The sequence below is a fragment of the Tenrec ecaudatus genome, chromosome 6 (assembly GCF_050624435.1).
Source record: "Tenrec ecaudatus isolate mTenEca1 chromosome 6, mTenEca1.hap1, whole genome shotgun sequence".
In the NCBI taxonomy this organism is placed as follows: Eukaryota; Metazoa; Chordata; class Mammalia; order Afrosoricida; family Tenrecidae; genus Tenrec; species Tenrec ecaudatus.
Window position 1 is genome coordinate 18,007,340 of NC_134535.1, and position 15,825 is coordinate 18,023,164.

A 15,825-nucleotide genomic window follows, 5' to 3' on the forward strand; every position below is an offset into this window, starting at 1 on the left:
GTCCTGCTATTTCACATCAGCCCACAGACTTTATGGGGCGGCTTTTATGAGTCTCTGGGTGGCACCAATGGTTACTGTGAGCCAAGTGGGAAAGACCGGGCTGTCTACGCTCGTAAGCAGTTACAGGCTCGGGAACCCTCGGGGGGTGGATATGAGTCAGCATGGACTCAATGGCAGTGGGTTTGAGGGTCTTTTTAATGTCCTGCTAAAAGGACATATCAGTGGCCTGCGTCGGAAGAAGTACAGCCAGGGTGTGCCTTACAGACAAGAATGGCGAGGCTTTGCCTCACAGACTTGGATATGCTGTCAGGAGAGACCAGTCCCGCCAGAAGGACATCAGACTTAGTAAAGTGGAGGGGCAGCGAAAAAGAGGACGGGCCTCGAGGAGATGGATGGACACGGTGGCTGCATCGATGGGCTCGGCATAGAAACAGCGGAGAGGATGGTGCAGGACCGCGCAGTGTTTTGTTCTGTGGTGTACAAGGTTGCTATGAGTCAGAACCAACGCCGTGACACCTAACAACACCACCTTACCACTTGATCTCCTTTCTGACCCAGTATAAAGTTGTTTCAGTTTTGGGGTTTGTTTTTTTTTAACATAAACCGTGAAGGGGAAATCCCTGGGGTCGAGACTCAGGCGAGTCCCCTCTGACCATAGTTCAGGGAGATGACAAGCATTGCAATCTATGTGACTGCAGAAGCAGTGAGGCTCAGTGGTTAGCACCTTATCATCTGATCACCCTTTGCAGTGGTTTTAAACTTGTTCCAGCATTTGATGTTTTCTGCTTTCTTTTTCTATGGAGGTTTTTCTCTGCTTGGCGTTGTTATTGTTGCTCTTTGTTGTTGTTGTTTAATGTGTTTTCTGTGTGTGAAATCCAGGACAGGTAAATCTATAGAGACAGTAGCTGGGTTAATGGTCTCTTGGAGGTCTGGCTGGGGAGAGTAGGGGGAAATTAGGGAACTAGTAACAATGATTACAAGAAAGTAGAAAATGTTCTATAATTGATGGTGGTGGTGATTGTACAACTCTTCTTAATGTGGTTGACCTACTGAATGGTATGATAGGTGAATTATATTCCAGGAAAACTATTAAAAATAAAATAAATAAAAGATTGGGCCATAGGGTCACCATGAGTTGGAACCAGCTAGATGACTGCAGATTCCTATGTCGGACTCGGCACTGGATCCGTCCATGCCTTTGGCAAGGATTGTGTGATCCTAGTTCACCCTGCTAACCATCCATGCATCCACAGCCAGGCGTGGCTCCAGACAATGGTGACAAGGCAGGGAGTCGAATAAGCATGGCCTGTCTCCACCACCACGCAGCCAACCATGTTCCTCGTGAAATCGTCCACAGACATCTTCTATGACTATCCATAGGATTCTGTAAAAGCATCCGTATCAAAACAAAATCCAAAGGATTCTTGCAAGTCTTAGAAAGCAACAATTAAAAAATAATACATTTTTTTAAAAGAAAGCAACAATTGAAAAGCCGTGGTCTTTTAAATCACCTCAGTTCATGTGAGCTTAGGACAAAGACAAAGGAAGACAGATGAAGAATTGACGTGTTTGAACCACGGTGTGTTGGTGAAGAATATCAAACGTATCATGGCTTCTGTGATAGATAGGGCTTTGGGGGCCAACATGACTCTCGTGGGAATATGTGGGTGGAGTTTAGCCTGTCAGTTGGAGGGCAACTGAGATAAATGGCTTGCTGGAGGATGCCCCCCCCCATCCCCCTGCTTTCCCCTTCCTGTTGGCCAGCCACGTGGAGCCACACTGAGACCTACAAGAGCCCTGGAGATGCTTCCACCACCACTGGATCCACAAGACTTTGGCCCCACTGGCCTGTGATCTTCCTGCATTTTACTTCATTGCATGTGCTACATGAGTCTGAAGAGGGATTTATGGACTAATATTGGACTTATGGACTAATATTGAACTTATGAACTTGATCTGGACTGGGCTGGGGTGTTTTTTTTAATCTACAATTACTCTTTGATAGAAAGCTCTCTCTTATACACATATACGAGTGTCTCTGGATTTGTTTCTATAGTCAACCCAGCCTAACACAGCTGCCAAAGGAATAAACAAATTAGTCTTGGAAGAAATACAACCAGAAGTCCCTTAGATGTGTGGATGGCAAGCCTTGGGCTATCTTCCACAGGACACATGAAAGACCGATCTCTATAAAGGACATTGTGGTTTGGAAAGGAGAAGGCCAACCACAATCTGGGAAACCCCCAAAGGGATGGATTAGCACAGTGGCCACAGCACTGGGCTCAAACCTAAATGACCGCTAAGATGGTGCAGGCCGAGGCTAGGCCTCTTTATGAATGCATCAGGTCAGTGTGAGCTGACACGACTCATGGTGATTAGCAGTGACACTGACTCACCGCAGTACATAATCACATCTGTCACTTAGTAGAATGGGATGCTGGGAATACAAGATAAAACAGATCTTGCCCAGACCCACCCCTCCTTTCTTTCCCATGACCTTTCTTTCTCTTAACTCTGACCCTTCCTCGTGACCTAAGGATCATGGAGCCTGGGGTCAGCCCAGAGGAAAAGATAGGCTGATCACCTAGATTCACAGATGACCTGTTTCTACAGACCAGGGCTTCTGCCTGACACTACCCCAGGTGCACGTGTGTGTGTGCACGTGTGTGTGCGCACACACAGACCTCCGGTATCCCAGAGACCAGCTAGCGATATTCTTTCCCAAATGAGAATCTAATGGTCTCACTCCTCTGCTAAATACCCTTTCCTGGGCTCCCCATCAATTGTGGGATTGAGTCCAAACCTCTCTGAACAGCTTACAAGGCCTTTGACAGTTTGGCTCTCAGCCCCGGGTCCCTGCCTTCCCCATCGTTCATCCTTTCCTCTCGTGATGCTGAACAACAGAGGCTCCCCAGGACCACTCAGTGGGAAGGCATCCCTTTGACATCTTTTTTAGAGTGAAATGTTCAAACCTACCCAATGGTACAGGGGAAGCATGTGGTTCAGACTGTGCACCCATCACTCAGCTTCAATGCCTGCCTCGTCTTGCTAACAAATTCAGAACATTCTGGCTGAACATGCTGGCTGAAAATGCTTTGATCTGCACTCCTGAAAGGTGAAAGGAAAAGGAGACCCTTCATTTCCCCCCCCTTTAAATCCGTTCGTTTTATTTTAATGAGCTGCATCGTCGACATTTTTATGACTGTCCTATTTCTGTATGATATTGAAAGCAAAATGTGGCACATCGCGTTTCCCCAAGGACCTGTAGACATGATCCCTGAAAGACCAGCATGTGTTTGTTTGTTTGTTATGATGTCCCTGATTGGTTGGTTTTCACATTCCCAAAGAGGATGACCAAACTGGTGGTGGCATCTTGACATGCCCATTAAACAAACCAGTCTTCTTAGCACACACTCGCAGCCCAATCCCTGTGTGGGCAGCCCCATTTGGCAGGGTCCAAATTTGAGAATGTCCCTGAATGTGAGAAGGCCGTGGGTAGAGAAGAACAGAAGATAGAGCTCACTGAAAGGCTAGAAGTTGAAGTCTGCCAGGACAGCCTTGGAAGAAAGACCTGGCAAACTATCTCCCCCAAAACTAGCCATTGAACACCCGATGGAGCAGATTCTACTTGGTGTCATTGACACCCTCGGACTCTCTGTGAGTCCGAGGCAATTAGGCAGCAGCTGGTTTGGGTGGCTCTTGAATATGGAGCCCAGGCCAAACTGACCGTCCCAGGACCGTCCTCCGACTCCTAAGGTCAGCAGTTTGGAACCACCAGCTGCTTTCTAGGAGAAAGAGGCTTTCTTTTCTACTCCCATAAAGAGTTACAGTCTCAGAAACTCACCGGGGCAGTTGTAGCCTGACCTAAAGATTGCCATGAGACTGAATCAACTCAATTCCAGTGAGTTGGGTTTTCCAGTTTATTACTCTGTTGTTGTTGTTGTTGTTGTGAGATGCCACTGAGTCAGTTTCAACCCACAGCAAACCTACGCACAGCAGAACAAAAACACTGCTCGGTCCGGCACCATCCTCACAATTGTTCTTATGTTTGAGCCCACTGTTGCAGCCATGGTGTCAATCCATCTCGTTGAGAGCCTGCCTCCGTTTCATTGCTCCTCTGCTTTACCAAGCACGTGTCCTTCTCCGGGCCTGATCTCTCCTGACCACATGTCCAACGTACGTGAGACAAAGTCACCATCCTTGCCTGTAAGGAGCACTCTGGCCTTACGTCTTCCAAGACAGATTTGTCTGTCCTTGTGGCAGTCCGTGATACTTTCAGCAGTTTCCAACTGCACCACAATTCAAATGCATCGATTCTTCCTTGGTCCTCCTTATTCAATGTCCAACTTTCACGTGCATAGGACGCAATTGAAAAATACCATGGCTTGGGTCAAGTGCACCCTAGTCCTCAAAGTAACATCCTGGCTCCTCGGCGCTTTGTAGAGGTCATGTGCAGCAGATTTATCCAGTGCAGCTCATCTTTTGATCTCTTGGCTGCTGCTTTCATGTGTGCTGCTTATGGATCCAAGCAAGGCATAGTCCTTGACAATTTCAACCTTTTCTCCATTGATCACGATGTTATTACCCATTGGTCCACTTGTGAGGATTTGGGTCTTTCTTACCTTGAGTTGTAGTCCGTACTGATGGCTGCAATCCTTGATCTTTATCAGCAAGTGCTTCGATTCCTCACTTTCAGCGAGCACAATTATGTCATCTTCATATCACGGGTTGTTCTTAAGCCTTCCTCCAGTCCTGATGCCACACTCTTCTTCATATAATCCAGCTTCGCTGATGATTTGCTCTGCATACAGATTGAACAAGTATGGTGAGAGGATGTAACCCCAACGCACAATTTCCTAGTTCTGTTCGCACAACTGCCTCTTGATGCATGCATCATTTCTTCGTGAGCACAATGAAGTGTTCTGGAATTCTTCTCATTCTTCTCAAGGCTACCCGTCGTTTATTATGGCTCACACAGTCGAATACCTTTGTGTAGTCAATAAAACACAAGTAAACATCTTTCTGGTGTTCTCTGGTTGGTGCCAACATCCATCTGACCTCAGCAATGATCTCCCTTCTTCCACATCCTCTTCGGAATCTGACCTGAACTCCTGGCAGCTCCCTGTCAATGTCCTGCTCCACTGCACTATTTTTGGACGATCTTCAGCAAGGAGTACACGATTCTAAAGATTACAGCCCAGAAACCCATGGAGCTGATCTGCTCGGTAGCCCATGGGGTCACTGCGAGTCGGAGCCCACTGGACGGCAACAAGTTCCATTTGTTGTTTGCTCCTCTGCTAGGTCTCTTTGGCAGCTGCGCAAAGTCTGCCGCATATAAACACCCCATAAATGTGGGTCCTTGTCACCAGGTGTCAGCAGTGACCTCTCCCAGAAAGGGGCTTCTGCAGCCAGAGCTGGTCATGCCCCCTGGCACAAAGCCCCAGCCCTGGTCTTTTCCGAGTCCCGGTAGTTTTCCCTTCTGTTAGAGTGTGGAAATTTCCCTGCTTGTCCTGAGCCATTTTGTGTTGACCCTGAAGTGGAGGGCTACTGAGCAGGCCATCTCAAGGCTTCCTGTCCCCTCACTGTCCACCTCCCCCTGCAAGGGAGCAGGCCCTGGGAATCCAGGCCCTCTCCCTAGATAACCCCCCTCCTCTCACCAGCCCTGATCATCTTCGTCTTCTTATGAACTTAGCTGCCGCCTTCACGCCCCCTCCGTCTCCCCCTGGGGTCAAGGGAGGCCCTGCTTCCTCCCAGCATGTGCAGAGCCATTCTTTCTCCAGCATCCACAGAAGCCTCAAGATTGGCTGTTCAAACACACCCAGTTGTGCCACAGAATGACCCAGCAATCTGCTTCTGTAAAAATGACCAACCAGGAAAACCCTAGGGAGCAATCCCAGGAAAGACCCCCTGCCCTAGACTGCTTGTGATCCCAACACCTGCTTGCTTTCACATCTATACCTGAAGATGCTACAGAGACTCCACACCCCACCCTTCTCCCTCAGGTCGGTTGTTGAGATACGTGACACCCCTCTTCCCCAGGGGTGCTCCACTGAACCCTTCGACATGCAGATGACACAGCCTTGCTTGCTGAAAGTAAGGAGAACGTGAAGCACTTCCTAATGAAGACCAAGGGGTACAGCTTTGAATGTGGATTACAATTCAATGTAAAGAAAAACAATGTAACGTCTTATCAAAATCCTCACAACTGGACCAGTAGGTAGCATCGTGATAAATGGAGCAAAGGTTGAAGTTGTCAAGAATTTTGTCTTGCTTGGATCTGCAATCAATGATTATGGAGTCAAGAGCGCAAAAGACCTGTTGCACTGGGTCAATCTGCTGCACAAGACCTCTCTAGAGAACTGAAAAGCAAGGGTGTTGAAGACTAGGGTGCGCTTGACCCCAGCCTTGTTATTTTCAACTGCCTCGTATACATGTGAAAGTTGGACATTGAATAAGAAAGCTCAAAGAATTGATGCCTTTGAATTATGGTGCTATCAAGGAATATTGAAAGTATCATGACCTGCTAAAATGATAAACAGATCGATCTTGGAAGAAGTACGGTCAGAGTGCTCCTGAGAGGCAAGATGGCCACACTTCATCTCCTGTACTTTGGATGTGTTATTCGGAGAGACAAGTCTCTGGAAAAGGGCATCATGCTTGGTAAAGAAGTGAGGCAGTGTAGACTAGAGAAACAAATTCATAGAAACACATAAGTGTATAAGAAAGAGTTTTATATACAAGAGGAGTTGAACATTGAGAAAACATCCCAACTCAGTCCAGTCCAAGGCCAAAAGGCTGATATTAGCCCATATGTCTGATACTAATCTATAAAGTCCTCTTCAGACTCACGAAACACATGCAATGAAGTCAAATGCAGAATGATCACAATCCAGTGGGTAAAAAGTCTTTGGGTCCAGTGGCGTTGTAAGCATCTCAGTGCTGACAGGGGTCTCTCTGTGGCTTCTCCGGCTTCCGAGGTCTGGTTGCCTCCATGTGGATCGTCCTCTGCAATGTCTCCCAGGGAGTAGCAGAGAGAGAGAGAAGTGTCTTCCGCCTCCAAGGAGGAAGTACCAGCTTTCCCAGAATTCTCAGGAGAAGGCCATGCCCACACAGAAGTCTCACTGGCTATCTCCAGATTGACAGCCGAGACTCCACCTTTACACTCTTCATCCTTACATTGACCCCAGATTGGTGACTACCACAGGCAGCGAAAAAGTGGGAGGTCCTTGACGAGGGTAGACAGCGGCTACAGTGGGTGCAAACACAGCAACCGCTGTGACAGTTGCACAAGACTGGGCACCACACATTGAGGCAGAAACCTCCCATGAAGAAAAAGCACTCAGCAGTACTTACATGGAACCCAAGGGGAGACCTCGTCCAGGTACTGTGTTTCTGATTGCACACTTTTGACATCGTTTCTACCCAGCCCTTGGTGACCCAGATTGTGTGCTGAGACTACTGAGACTTTAGATTCTGTCCCTTCGAGGCACACAACATCCTCCATGGGCCACATCAGGAGGATTCAATATGGAAACACCACTAAGGAAGCTGAGCTTTACCTCAAGCCCACCTGTAGCAGATTCAAGGGACTGGCTTACTCCCTGGGACTTAAAGGCTGAACTACCATAGTGCGTTAAGAAACAGATGACAGCTGCCATTGGCTCAGATCTCTTGCTTTGAGGGTACCCAATGAATGGTGGCCCCGCCCTACCCTATATTCACTATCTTAATGTCCTCCGTGCTCTTTGATGACATATGAGTTACCAAACATTTTGCCCTATCACAACCCCCATTGTTTGTGGAAATAGGGTCCAGTGACATAAGTGTTGAATCAGTACAAGTCAGCATTTTATGTATTGCTGTCTGAAGAAAGGGGGTGGGGGGGTGGAGCAGCATTTTTGCCATCCTCGAGAGACTAAATGCATGCTCCTTTTCAATGTTTTTTTAAGTCTGGGGACTCAAAAGAAGTCTGAGAGGTAAGATCAGGTGAATGGAGCAAGGTTTCCCAGTAAAATCCTCATGAGATAGTCCTTGTTTCCCTCAAAGCATAAGCAAAACATTTTTATAATTGTGACCAGGGGTTCCCGACAGAAGTCAACCCTGTAAAAACCTGGCTTTTGAGAGACTCGTGGCTCATACACCTCGGGATAGGTCTCTCTTCCAAGGGACGGCCCATTTGGCCTTGTCTTACTACCTTGCTCACCTCTGACAACACCCGGAACCGGTTGCCTGGATCTGAAGCTGGTCCCTGTTTTCTGTTTGTTTGCTTGCTGGTTGGTTGGTTTATGTAGTTGTGATCCCAAGCACCACCTACCTGCTGTTTTTGTTTGTTTGTTCATTGACACGGTTCATACATCATGCGGTTCCGTCGTTTAAGCATATTAAAGTTGCGCCATCATCACGACAATCAATTTTAAATCATTTTCACCTCTTTCTTACACGGGTTATTCTCAACTCCCCATTTTCTCCTAACCACCACCGTGTGAAGAAACTAGTACACCAGTTGCCAGCTCTAGAGACACAGCTATCCTGGATCTCATATAGAGACAAGCATACAGAAAGAAAAAAGCAGTAACAATAATGAAATCAACAAACAAAAAATACATATGGAATGCGTCACCAATTTGCACGTCATCCCTGGGCAGGGACCTTACCAGTTTTCTCAGTACTGTTCCAGTTTTAGATGCCAAAGCAAGCATCTACCTGCTGTTGTGTTTTGTTTTGTTTTGCTTTGCTTTTTAATCATTTTATTGGAAGCTCATACAACTCTTATCGCAATCCATACATCCATCCATTATGTCAAGCACATGTGTACATTTGTTGCCCTCATCATTCTTGAAACATTTTCTTTCTACTTGAGCCCTTGGTGTCTGCTCCTCATTTTCCCCCTCCCTCCCCATCCCTCTCCCTCATGATCCCTTGATAATTTATAAATTATTATTATTTTGTCATCTCTTACACTGTCTGACATCTCCCCTCACCTGCTCCTATGTTATCCATCCCCCAGGGACGGGGAGGGAGCTATATGTAGGTCCTTGTAATTGGTTCCCCCTTGCTACCTCACCTTCCCTCCACCCTCCCAGTATCGCCACTCTCATCACTGGTCCTGAGTGAGTGGTTCATCTGTCCCAGATTCCCTGTGTTTCCAGTTCCTATCTGGACCAATGAACATCCTCTGGTCTAGCCGGATTTGTAGGGTAGAATTGGGATCACGACGGGGGGGGGGTCGGGGGGGGTCGGGAGGGCCCAGGGGAAGCATTTAAGAACTAGAGGAAAGTTGTATGTTTCATCATTGCTATACTGCACCCTGACTAGCTCATCCCCTCCCTGCGATCCTTCTGTAAGGGGATGTCCAGTTTCCTACAGATGGGCTTTTGTTCTCCTCTCCACATTCCCGCTCATTCACAATGATTTGAGTTTTTGTTCTTTGATGCCTGATACCTGACCCTTTGACACCTCTTGATCACACAGGCTGATGTGCCCACGTGGGCTTTGTTGCTTCTGAGCTGGATGGCTGCTTGTTTACCTTCAAGCCTTTAAGACCCCCCAGACACTTTATCTTTTGATAGGCAGGCACCATCAGTTTTGTTCACCACATTTGCTTATGCACCCACTTTGTCTTCAGTGATTGTGTTGGGAAGGTGAGCATCATGGAATTCCAGTTTAATAGAACAAAGTATTCTTGCATTGAGGGAGTACTTGAGTGGAGGCCTAATGTCCACCTTATACACTGAACTTATACATATATGCACATAGATCTATTTCCCCATCATCATTTATAAATATATTTACATGCCTGTATTTAGACTTCTAAAATGACATTTGCCTCCTAGTTCTTTCCTCTATTTCCTTTTACTTTCCTCTTGTCCCACTATCATGCTCAGCCTTCATTTGGGTTTCAGTAATTCCTCTCAGTGACACTGCCCTTGATCAAGCCCTACCAGGCCTCCTACACCCTCCTCCCCACTGATTTTTGGATCACTTGTTGCCTCTGAAAGCCTCCTGTGTCTCAGTCTGAGTCATACTGCCAAAGACTTGCCATCTACGCTCTGTGACTCAGAAGGGTGTAAAGTTTGGTCAAATTCTTCTACATAGCAGCCTCTGGTGGCCTGTAACAAATCAACCCCCATGACCAATCTGCCAGTTCATACAGATGGAATGCATGTTGCTACGATGCAGGAACACTGTGCCACTGGTATTTCCAATAATAACAGCAGAGTCTCCCAGGGTGGGCGGTTTCAGTAGAACCTCCAGACTAAGACAGACTAGAAAGAATGGTCTGGTGGTCTGCTGCTTAAAACTTGCCAGTGAAAACATGGTGCCTAGCAACAGAATATTGTGTGATGCTGGAAGATGAGCCCCGCCCCTAGATTGGAAGGCACTAAAACTACACAGCATCACAACAATGAGCTTGGCTGTCCATGATCGTGAAGATGGTGCGGGACCAGACGATGATTTGTTCCATTGTGTGTGGGGTTGTCATAAGTCAGAACTAGGGAACACAAGAGATGGTGGTCTTCAGAGTTTGTGTAGATTTCTGGTAGGAAAATAAATGTTGTTGCTGCTGTCGTTGGGAGCCACAGAGTCACTTCCAGCTCATCCCAACCAGACATGTACATGAATGTAGTGTTGCCCGGTAACGCACCATTCTAACACGTCCCGCCCTGTGTTGGAGCCCACTGGGTCGATCCATCTCATTGAGAGGGCTCTTCTTTGCCGCTGACCTGCTCCTTCACCCAGCAGGATGTCTTTCTCCAGAACCAGCCCTTCCTAATAACGTATTAAAAGTAAGCAAGACTCATCCTGGCTTCTAAGAAGCCCTCCAGCCGTACTTCCGCTGAGACTGGGTTGTTCCTTCTTTGGGCAGTGCGTGGAATATTCCACATTCTTCATCAACACCACAATTCCAAGCATCGGCTCTTCTTCGGTCTTCCTTGTTCACTGTCCACTTTCCAGATACATGAAGCCTTTGAAAAGCACCCAGATGATTGAGTCAAGGCCACCTTAGTCCTCAAGGGGACACTTTGGATTTGGGGCACTTGAAAGAGATCCTTTGCCCAACCCAATACCTTGTCGAACTTTGTGACCACCTTCCGGGCCAATGATTAGGGATCCAAGTAGCATGAAGCTCTAACAACTCAAATGTTTTCTGTTTCTCATGTTGTTGCTTATTGGTTGTAAGGATTCTGGTTTGCTGTCATCTGTCTGCTGAGCAAATCATCCAAGACTGGGACTAGGCAGAGAGCATGGCTTTAGGATTGGATGGAGACTAGCAACCAGCCAGGTATGCACAACCTTGCTTGCGAAAGGTGAAGAGACCTTGAAGCACTTGCTGATGAAGATCAAAGACGACAGCCTTCAGAGTGGATCACATCTCCAAATAAAGGAAATGAAACAAAGTCATTTTCTATATAAAAGAGTATCAGATCAACCCATGGTCAGTTTCATGATCATGTTTAAAGTAACTTCAAAGCAGGTGCTTAAACTAGTACAAAAAGGACATTTTTTTACATGTGCACAACTGTGCCTGGTGGCAATTTGAGCTTTCCTAGACTGATCTTAAATGAATGCTAGCTTAATATCTTTTTTTTCATTCTGACTAGAACCCATAGAACGTGGAATACATTTTACATAAAAATTCCACTCTTCACTATCACCTCAGTGGCCAAAATACTCAGCCCCTCTTGCAGATAAAATAACTGAATTCAAGAGGCTAAGATATTTGCCGCAGACTGCTCTGGTGAAACATGACATTCGCAGTATGTAACCCCCCATTAGTCTGTCTTCAGAAGCTGCCAGTCTTTCTGCCCCTTGTCCTGATGCTCCGCGAGTAGAGGTGTCCTGAGCCAGGGGAAATGATGCCTCTCCCTTTGTCCTGGCATGCAGTTCTTGTTGCGCACGATCTCAGTAAGAGGACCTTGAAGCAAAAACGGGCATGCATCCACCTGCACTTTAATTAGAAAACATTCTACATGGGCTCGCTTCCCTGGATGGCACAGGGTGCTCAGCTGCTGAGCAAAAGGTGGGCAGTTGGAACTCACCCCAAGCAGCTCAGGAGAAACCGCTCTGCAACCCATGTAGTCTCCACACATCGGAACCCAAGTAACAGCAAATTGGACGTGTGACCGCTGCCCTCTGGTGGAGTAGTGGTTACCTGTCGGGCTGTTGACTGTGAGGTCCACAGTTCAAATCCCACTTCTGTGGGAGAAAGACAGGGCTTTCTACTCCTGTGAAAATGTACGTCCTCCGAAACTCACAGGGACATTTCGACCTGATCCTATCGGGACACTGTGGGTCTCACAAACCTCGATAGTATTGTGTTTACTTTAGTGTGTTTGTTTGATTGATTTGGGGTTTATTGATCACCACCAGAAACACACGGGGCTTCTGAAGCAATTCTCATTTAGCTCTTGGCTGACAAAACTAAGAAAAGAAAGGAAGTCCACATCTTAGGAACTATCTGGAAAGGGCCCTGTTCTCACCTTAACGATGAGGTGGAGATGAATGACAGGACCGAAAATTAAGTAAAAGTCAATAAGGCTGGATCCACTCGTGTTAATGGGATTTAAGGTGGTCGTGGGCACTTAGGATCACCCAGAGCTCCTCAGGGTCCTGCTGGGGATGTTGCCTGACATGGGCCGGTGAGCCTGAGCTTGTCCGGCTGACCTCCAGCGCCAGCTCCACTCTGTAAACACCCACAGGCCAGAACAAGAAAGGCGTATTTGCAGACAAATATTGCCGTACTATCAGTGTGTTTATTTTTGACTATTCCGTTTCTCAGGGAAACAGGAACTGTAAGAGAAAGGAATGTTTTGGTTTTGGTTGGGCAGGTTTAGAATCATTTTTCTAAATATGCTTCCAGTGTTTTTCCAAGACACACTGGGGGTCGGGGGGGGGGCGCGGGGATGGAGGCAGCAATGTAGCTAGTTCTGAGATGGGATGCTGAGGACAGAGAGCCATGTCCCCACAGGCCTCCATCAGCCAACACCAATGAAGCTCCGCCCATCAGGCTGGCTGTGTCTAAGGCAGGTCCAAGAATGGGCCACAGCTTCCACTCCCCTGAGACCAGAAGAACTAGATGATGCCCAGCCACCATCACTGACCACTCTGATTGGGACCACACCAGAGGGATCTGGGCAGGGTCGGGAGAGAAAAACTAGAACGGAATTCAAGTTCACCATGAAAAGACCAGACCTACTGGTCTGACAGAGACACGCGTCTCCAAGTCTCTAAGATGAACACTAACGCCCGGGGGAAATGGGTTTGTTAAAACAACCCAGGAGAGATGGCCCAATGGGCAACACTGTCCCAAAAGCAGAGATGAAAAGGCAGGAAAACCAAGCAAACAGAAACGGGAAACTGGCGTGGAGATGGACCAAGTACTGATACATCACAGTCCCTGAATCACTTGTGTAGAAATGATTACACGGGAATGTATTCGTTCCATCAACCTTCACCCGAAGCACAGTATAGTGTTCAAATGAATAAAGATGGGCGATGTAGCAGATGGTATCTAGACTCTCTTCAGCCCCGGGTGAGGCCATCGACTGAGATCAGGACACGGAGAAAGGAGAGGAGACTGACCGACCCGTGGTCCAGGACAGGCCGGGAAGTTCAAAGTTGAGCATGCAGGCACTAAGACGTGTGCGTGGCACACACACTGCTCTGTGAGGCAGACGGGCCTTCACGAAGCAATCTCCTGGACCATTCTAAACTGGCGCAAGGGCTGCACAGAGACAAGACGGATGCCCTGGTTTGTCGGGGCGTGGGGAAGGTGAGAGGACTTGGGGAGTAAACAATGAATGTGGAGGCAGCACAAGAACTGCTTGTGACGATGTGTAAACAACTCTTTTTAAACACAACTGAACGATGGATGTATCTGATATGTGAATTTTAGATCAGTAACACGATTGTTGAAAAATAAGCAACTGAAATGGCAGAGGTGAGCAGGCTGTGACACAGGCAGGCAGGTCACAGCCAACTTCTTGGGCCTTGGAAAGTGTGCGCTGACTCATGGATAGGAGTTGACTGGATGAGGACCCCATCATTGGGCCAATCCCTGGAGACGCAGAGCCGGCCTGCTGTCTCTCCGTGTTTCAGTCAACTGGGGGATCTTTTAGAGACCCAGCTATTGCAAATTAAGTGATGATTTACCAAGCAGATCACAGGTTGACAGCCAACAATTCCGGCACAATCTGACTCAGCGCATCCCTTGCCGTTCCCTCCGCTTATCGGCGTCCTCCGTGTGCTTCCTGTTTCCAAGCCTCTTCTTTCCAAGCCCTCTGCACTTTGTCCTCGGGTAAAGCTGTCCTTGCGAACAGAAGTGGTTGATTCTTCTAACGTGGAGGTGAGTTCCGCTACCAATCTGAAGGGTGACTAGGGACCGTGTCCCGCCAATAAGCCTGTTCTCTTAGGTGATATCTTGAAGATTTATCACGACATTTAAGGGTCGGAAAAGACTTTCAGAGGTCACCTTGTTCTTCCCCCGTTTCTCACCGGCCCCGACAGGACCCAATGTCAACCAGCTCATGAGAGTCTTTATAAGTCAGTGCTTAAAATTCCAAGGAGAGCCTGTCAGACACCGTAGGCCGAGGGGAGGCTTGTTAAGCAGCTGATGGAGTATGTCTGTTTCTCCCGAGTGAGCCTTTTTAAATGCTTATAGCAAGTCCTGTCCCCAGGCTGCCCCATTTCTGTCAAAGGCTTCATTGTGCTCTCTGTTCATGGCCTGGGTGTTGGGCTTCCGAATCCTGTGGGTTAGTTTTTGATATCCCCTGCCCACCGTTGTCACCTTGGCCGGAGATCATGGCTGTAAATGGGGAGAAAACAGCATCCGGTGGCATCCTACCCTGAGCCAGCCTGAAGAGGCACCGACTCTTTCCCAGAAGAGGGTGCAATGTCCTTGAGTGAGGTGCATACTTCTTGATTTCCTGTAACTTTTTTCTGTGATCTAAAGTCAACCTTGTGTTGCAGGATAAGTATGCAGTTAAAGGGACCAGAGAGCCAGGGGCAAAGCTATAGATGATTGAGGGGTAGATGAGTGGATGGATGGATGGATGGATGGATGGATGGATGGATGGATGGATGGATGGATGGGCAGATAAGTGGGTAGACAGACAGATGGATAGGCAGACAGATAAATAGTTCAGGTCCCTGGGGGGCACTGTTGACTACTAACCTAAAGCTTGGTAGTTCTAACCCACCCGGCAGCACCGTGACAAAAAAAAGGACCTGCTATGCAGTCTGCTTCTCTAAAACTTCTGGCCAAGAAAGCCCTTTGGAGCAATTCTATTCTGTGACACATGGAGTCACCTGAGTCAGAGCCCAGGAAAATAGGTTAGAGATGGATGTGGATAACCAGGCCCTCTTCAGAGTCAACTAGCTGATTCCCACAGGTGAAGTGGCAAACAGGAGGATCGCAGGCCAGGGGGTGCAGTGTCACATGGATCCAAGGTTGATGGAGACATGGCAGGGCTCAGGGTCAGCAGCAGAGTCCCAGCACGCAGGAAGGTGAACTCACATACAGAAAGAGATCATCTCTGTTTGTTTTTATCTTGTTCAAAAGGTGTATGGCTTCAAGAAGTGCCACCGGGCTGTGACTTGATTGACAGGTTTGACTCCGTCCATCACCTGCAGTGTCTAGTTGACTGAATCCCTAATGACCACAGCACTGAAGCTGAGATGGGAATCCCAGTTTGCCCAGCTTCAAAGCTCAAGCTGTCCCATCACCCATCAGTCTTGCCCTAACTTGTCTCCCCCATCCTACTCCAATGCCATCAAGTGTGTGAGCACCCACGGCTCTGGGCATTTGTGAAGCACAGGGTCCGG

At 47.7% G+C, this 15,825-nt stretch overlaps 1 protein-coding gene and 1 pseudogene across 2 annotated transcripts in view; one reads left to right on the forward strand and one right to left on the reverse strand.

Moving 5' to 3' along the window:
- Positions 1 to 15,825, forward strand: part of SYN3 (synapsin III) — a 511,043-nt gene that overhangs the window by 394,800 nt on the left and 100,418 nt on the right. The window lies entirely within an intron of this gene.
- Positions 8,601 to 8,700, reverse strand: LOC142452093 (U6 spliceosomal RNA; annotated as a pseudogene).